Source organism: Pteropus vampyrus, unplaced genomic scaffold (assembly GCF_000151845.1).
Source record: "Pteropus vampyrus isolate Shadow unplaced genomic scaffold, Pvam_2.0 Scaffold130, whole genome shotgun sequence".
NCBI classification, from domain to species: domain Eukaryota; kingdom Metazoa; phylum Chordata; class Mammalia; order Chiroptera; family Pteropodidae; genus Pteropus; species Pteropus vampyrus.
The window spans coordinates 3,443,792-3,449,791 of record NW_011888911.1 but is presented as its reverse complement, the minus strand read 5'-3'; the positions used below and the strand labels follow the sequence as shown (position 1 = coordinate 3,449,791).

Below are 6,000 nucleotides of genomic sequence, written 5' to 3'. Positions count from 1 at the left end.
TTTCTTGTCTGTAAAACATGGATAACAGTATTTCCTTCATGAGACTATTGTGAGCATTACATGACATAAAGTACTGAGATGGACATACATTACTCAGCCTGGTCGGGAAGAGCCCCCTTTCTTTTGTGGAACTGCTCTTCCCCCATTCTAATCAAGGGTTCTGGAGGGCACTGCCAATCATATAATTCAGTTGCCACACGTTTGTGCCACAGGCTAGGTCAATTATAATACTTCATCCTCATAGCCACGGGGACTGGTATAGGGATGGGCATGCAGCCCAAGTCTGGTTTATCAGACATCTTGTCTGGGAATTCTGAAATTATTATTAATGAAATTGGGATCAAAGAATGATATTTCCTCTTTGGTCCCAAGGCTATAATGACTTAACTTTAGAGCCGCCTGAAGCCATAATCCCCATATTATGGGGATGACAGCATTATGAAGAAGAAAGCAGAGACAAGAGATAAAAAAAGGAAGAAGAGAGTCTTGATGAGATTTTGTATTCCTGGATCTCATTGTTCCTGAAGCTTCACCTCTGCCCTGGCAGTGACTTATGCTTTTACGCTAATAGAAGTTAGATTTCTATTCCTTACGACCAAGAGAGTTTTGATCAATACACCAAAAAGTGTAAAGCGGATTGCAAGTAATAAATGCTCATAATAAATATTTGGCACAGAAAGTGCTCCAAAGAAAATAATTTTAGATCTTCTAGACTTACAAAAAGTTCTAATTTAAGGGAAATTCAGAAGTCCTTGTATATATGTACTGGTTTACAATAATGATAATGTATGATAATAAGTGTCCTCCCAGTGTTTCAGAGTTTTCTCCTTAGAGGTACAAGCATTTCCCATGTACTGGTTAAAAGTAATGCCCATTTTAAAGGAGACAAGCCTACTTTAGCCAAAGAACTGGCAGAAAATCTTTATCTTGAAGATATCTAATTAACCCTTCAGAATATCAGCACAAGTAGGTGGGCAACTGCATACGGGTGATGAGTGTGGTCTGCAGGAGTGGTGAAGGAGGGAAGCCACAGGCTGAAAGAGCTCTAAAGGCTGTACAAACAAGAGATTCTGGATGAAGATCCACTCTGCCTGGAATCTCTATCCTTCCAGTGCTAACCTAGGAGGGTTTTTATTTTTATTAAAAGAAGTGGGATGTTTTTTCATTGGGTGGTCTGATCTGGTTAATCCCAGTTCCCTTGAATAAATTTATGTGTTAATGACCTCTGCCTACCGAGCTAAACCAATGACCTGTTAAGACCAGACTGTCGCTGCCATTTATTAAAAAATCGAAGATCTACTACCACCTATCACTTTTTAAAAACCAGTAGAGGACGTGGTTCCATAATGTAGCGGTTAGCACGTCTGCTTTACACACAGAAGGTCCTGGGTTTGTGCCCCAGTGGAGCCACGGTCCATGGTCTACGGCCATGCCACCCTGACCAACCCCGATCGCATCTGATCTCGGAAGCTAAGCAGGGTCGGGCCTGGTTAGTACTTGGATGGCAGACCACCTAGGAAGACCAGGTGCTGTCGGCATAAGTAATAATAAATAATAAAAAAATATATATAAATAAAAAAATAATAATAATAAAAATATATAAAAACCGATATAGACCAGCCATCTGGCTAGAGATAAAATGCCCAAACCCATCCAGTCCTCCTCTCTCTCTGAGTTCTCATCTCTATCTTAAAGGAATTTTTCTTAATCGTCAGTAAGTCTAATTATAGCAAGCCCACACAGCAGACATGGGACAACTGGGAGAGGTTGATGCGATAGAAATGCTGAGAGAGAAGAGGGGACAAAGGCTTTGAGCGTGACTACAGGAACTATAAATGGTCATTTAGAATCCTACCATGGTTCCTTCAATTCAACAGAGCCAATCTAGAACAAGTAATTAGGAAGGCAAACTGCACGAGATAGCATAAACTCACGTCCGAATTATCAACTGTTCCAACTCAGAATTCTCAAGGTTTGTCATCAAAGAATCCAGGAAAATAATCTGTATGTGCAGTGCCCAACTTGTCAAAATGATAGGTATGTCGATCTGATACACTCGAACATCTCTTGTATTATTTTGGCATATTAGGAATCTATTTGTGTAATTCTTATAGAAAGCCTGAATGATAATGGCTTAAATACATAAAAGTTTTCTCCTCACAATTTTAGCATTTGCTGTTGCTTCGCGTCAAGAGATAGCTGATGCAGCTATCAAGTCTGTATTCAAGGCAGAAATAAGGGGGACTGGTGGTGCCAGCTGTGTCTGCCTCTTCCTATCTGGAAAGCAAAAGATTTCCTGGAAGATTTCTCAGCAGAAATCTGCTTATATCTCATTGGCCACATCTGGGTCTTGTGACTGGCCCTAGCTGTCATAAAAGCTGAAAAAGTAGAAACAGGCTTAGACTGATTATGAAGCATTGTCAAGTCTGGACTCATGACTGTCCCAACAAAAGGACAGTTCTGTTAGCAAGCAAGAAGAGGGAATGCATGGATCTTGGCGTAGGTAACCAGCAGTGTTTACCATGATGGTTATAAGATCTACACATCCTCACGTAATATCCCAAATGTGGAATTTTCTTGTTGTTATGAACTGACACATGTTTAGCAAATCGTAAAGTGGCCCAGCTCAACCATCCTGTTCCCAGCAGAACAGAAAGCGCTCTCTCTTCTTTAGGGACCAAGCTTTATATTCTTTCACTTTTGAAGAACACCTACTACATAGGATTATGTCTACTGTACTGATCTTTGTCTCCTAGGTATATGTGAACACTTATCACCTATAGAAAGACTATTTAAAAACCTTAAGCCTTCAGGGTCAAAAGGACAGAGCGGTTTTACCTAGCATGCTCTCTAAGCAGCAGGAACATTTCAACTAACAATCCAATCCAAAAACAGCTCATGTTCAGCACTCCCCACCCTCACCCCACTCCAACACACAATCCCACGACAGGCAAAGCAGAAATAACAAAAGTATATCAACCTAAATAACTATCAGTACTTACCTCCTTAAACTTAAATGCTCCACCCAAATGACAGAATAACAAAAGCCTGTAGTTATTAACCCTTGACTTTCCAGTGCCTCAGTCTGATGAAAAAATAAAAAACAGTCAAACAAAACAAACATTATTTCCCAGGGCTAGAGTCAGGGTTAATCTGGGTAGAACTACTCAAGGACATTTGACCAACTGACCAAATTCCTGTGTCATGATCTAGTCCCAAGGATGTGTGACATGTCTTTCATGTCGAGTGGTGCCCTTGAGGAAGCTTTGTCTTGCCACCCATGCCCTACAATAGCTGAGTTCTAATATCTGTTCACCTATATCGTGGCCATATTGGATGACAAACTGCTAGGACAATTATGTCAAGGTCTCCTTCCTTTTGAAGTCCAAAGGTAAGAGACATTTCTATACCAATGTTTACCGTCTTCACAGAAGGTAATATGAAAATTCAGAAGAAGATGATGGTTGGTAACACAATCTCTAGCCAGATGGCCAATCTGTCTTGGTTTAAAGAAAGTGATGGGCTCTCAATTCCTTATAAATGGCAGTGGCAGGCTAGTCTCATCCACCCAACATGCTGCTGGTTTGACCTGCTAGGCAGAAGTCATTAACATATAAACTACAAAAGAATTAAAATCAACTGTCGGACCACCCCAATGAAAGAAACTTCCCACTTTTTAAAATAAAAATAAAGCCTTCCAAGATCATCAATGGAAAGAGAGACTCCAAGTGAGACAGAGCGACAACACCACGACTTTGACTCTGATCCTCCGAAAGCCAGCTTCCTGTTGAGATGCCTCACTAATGACTGTTGGCACCAAGCTGGCTGTTCTACCTTGGGCTCCCTTGTCTAAGACCGAGTATAAAACTCTTTCTTAAAAGTCCCCTTGCATAGCCTAAGATAAAGTTGAAATGCTTAACCAAGGTAAAGGAAGGAAATAATAAAACAGAAATAGAAACATTAAATGAGATAAAATGGTTTATAGGCATAGATCCTTCCCAGGCTCTCAGGCTCTGTCATATTCTATCTCTCATACTGTTCCCATGAAGCAGGGTCACCTCATATGTCTATAAACATATAAATATGTGTCTATATGTCTCAGCTCTTCAGAATGGAAGCCCTGACTAAATCTCAGAGGGGCGAGGACTTACCTCCCCATTTAAGGCCCACCTACTGAGTTCTTGCTGAAGACGTACCTGGGCCTGTAACAGAATTATGGCCCCTGCCAATTAGATCAAGCCTGACCACAGAAATATGCACTTTTCTTTACCTCTTGCTCCCTCTTAACAATATTGTTTATTTACTCCCTTATTAAGCCCATCATTCAAAAAACATTTATTTAGTATCTACCATGTCCCCAACATTGAGCTAAGGCTACGATGTTAAAATAAATAAATAAATAAAAAAGCTCTTGCGGGGCTGGGAGTATGGGGTGAAGCGTTAAAGAAGGACGCTAGTTGATAGTTGGTCACAGGGATGGGGAGCATGGCTTAGGGAATGCAGTTAGCATTAATATATTGGCTGGGTGGAAAACCAGAGGAGAGAAGGAGCAATGAGGGGGATTGTTTTATAAACTATGTAAGTGTCTAACCAATGCACTGTATACTTGAAAGTAATAATAATTTTAAAAGCTCTAATCTCTTTCTTTATAGAGTTGCCATGCCAGTCTAATAAACATATGCTCTAAAAATAAGTATTAAAGAGCCCTTATATTTCAGAGACACATACTTAAATATTTATAAATAAAATGATAATGGGGGAATCATTAGGAATACAGATTAAATAAATTTGGTGATGAGCTGAGAATTATTGAATGTGGGTGATGGATACAGTGGAGTTCATATACTACCTTATTTCATTTGCATGTGTTTAAATTTTTCTTTAAAAAAAGGTTAAAAAAGTATTAATACACAGCAATAATTGCTAGATGTCAAATGAATGTCAGCCATGGCCGGTGAATCCAGATCAAAACCACTATTCCACGCTCTCAGATTAAAATGTCAACCTGGAGGAGTGTGGGGTGGAATACTGACCCCCACACTGACATGCTCCAAGAGACATTCATTCTGGATGATTTTAAGAGGGTCTCCATCTCATGCACTGATGGGGAGAATGGCCTAAACTCCATTTGATATACATTGCTGGTGGAACCAGGAATTTCTTTTATCTTACTGTCTGGATGAACCACAGAAGGAGAAAGGGTCTTAAAATGGACTAAGGAATCAGATAAGAATTATACCTCATGCAACTCTTTTTATAAAAAACAATTACAACAAGCATTTGTCTGGACCGAAATTGAGGTAGTTATTAGGTTTGTATTAGAATTTCTTATTAAAATATGAACAAAAGGGTTGTTACCTTGTTATAAAAGTGATAGTGTTGGTCCATTGTTCACAGGCAGGATGTGTGGTACAGAACAAGTACCACTTTCTGAGGCAATGAGAAACGAGTTGCAGACCACATCCAGGACATTGACCAACGCTGAGACACCGAGAAAAAGGAGATGGAGGGGGAGGAAGCAGACACCTGACACACCAGTAGGAGGAGCAAGGGGTCGGTGTGTGTTGGAGCTCCACAGAACAGCAAGACTGTGCAGCAAACATGAGCACACATCTGGTGTGTACCTGGAGGTCCTGGCAGGCTCCAATATGTCACTATAGATAAAGTCAGAGTGTTGAACTTTAGACATAAAATGCTGTGTGAGGGGAAGGAGACTGGGATTGCAGTCCTCGAGGCCTTTCTGAACTGGGGTAGTATAACCTAACAGTGACACTAAATTCAGTGCCTGGCTTACAACACTTGCCCTCGCTTGAAATATCTCTCTGCCCATTCCCAGTCCTCTCCACTTCTGTATCCTATTCTTCCTCCAAACCATCTTCATTTAGGAAGCCTTCCTTGATCATCTAAATTCTCAATCATTTCTCCCACACCTCAACTCCCAGGTTTACCGTCTGCGTCATTCATTTGGATCTATCATTTATCACTTTAGGAGATATAAAT

The 6,000-nt window shown here is 40.4% G+C and overlaps 1 pseudogene; it reads left to right on the top strand.

Annotated features, from left to right (window-relative positions):
* Positions 1–1,419: 1,419 nt before the first annotated feature.
* On the top strand, positions 1,420–1,538 carry LOC111744272 (annotated as a pseudogene).
* Positions 1,539–6,000: the final 4,462 nt, after the last annotated feature.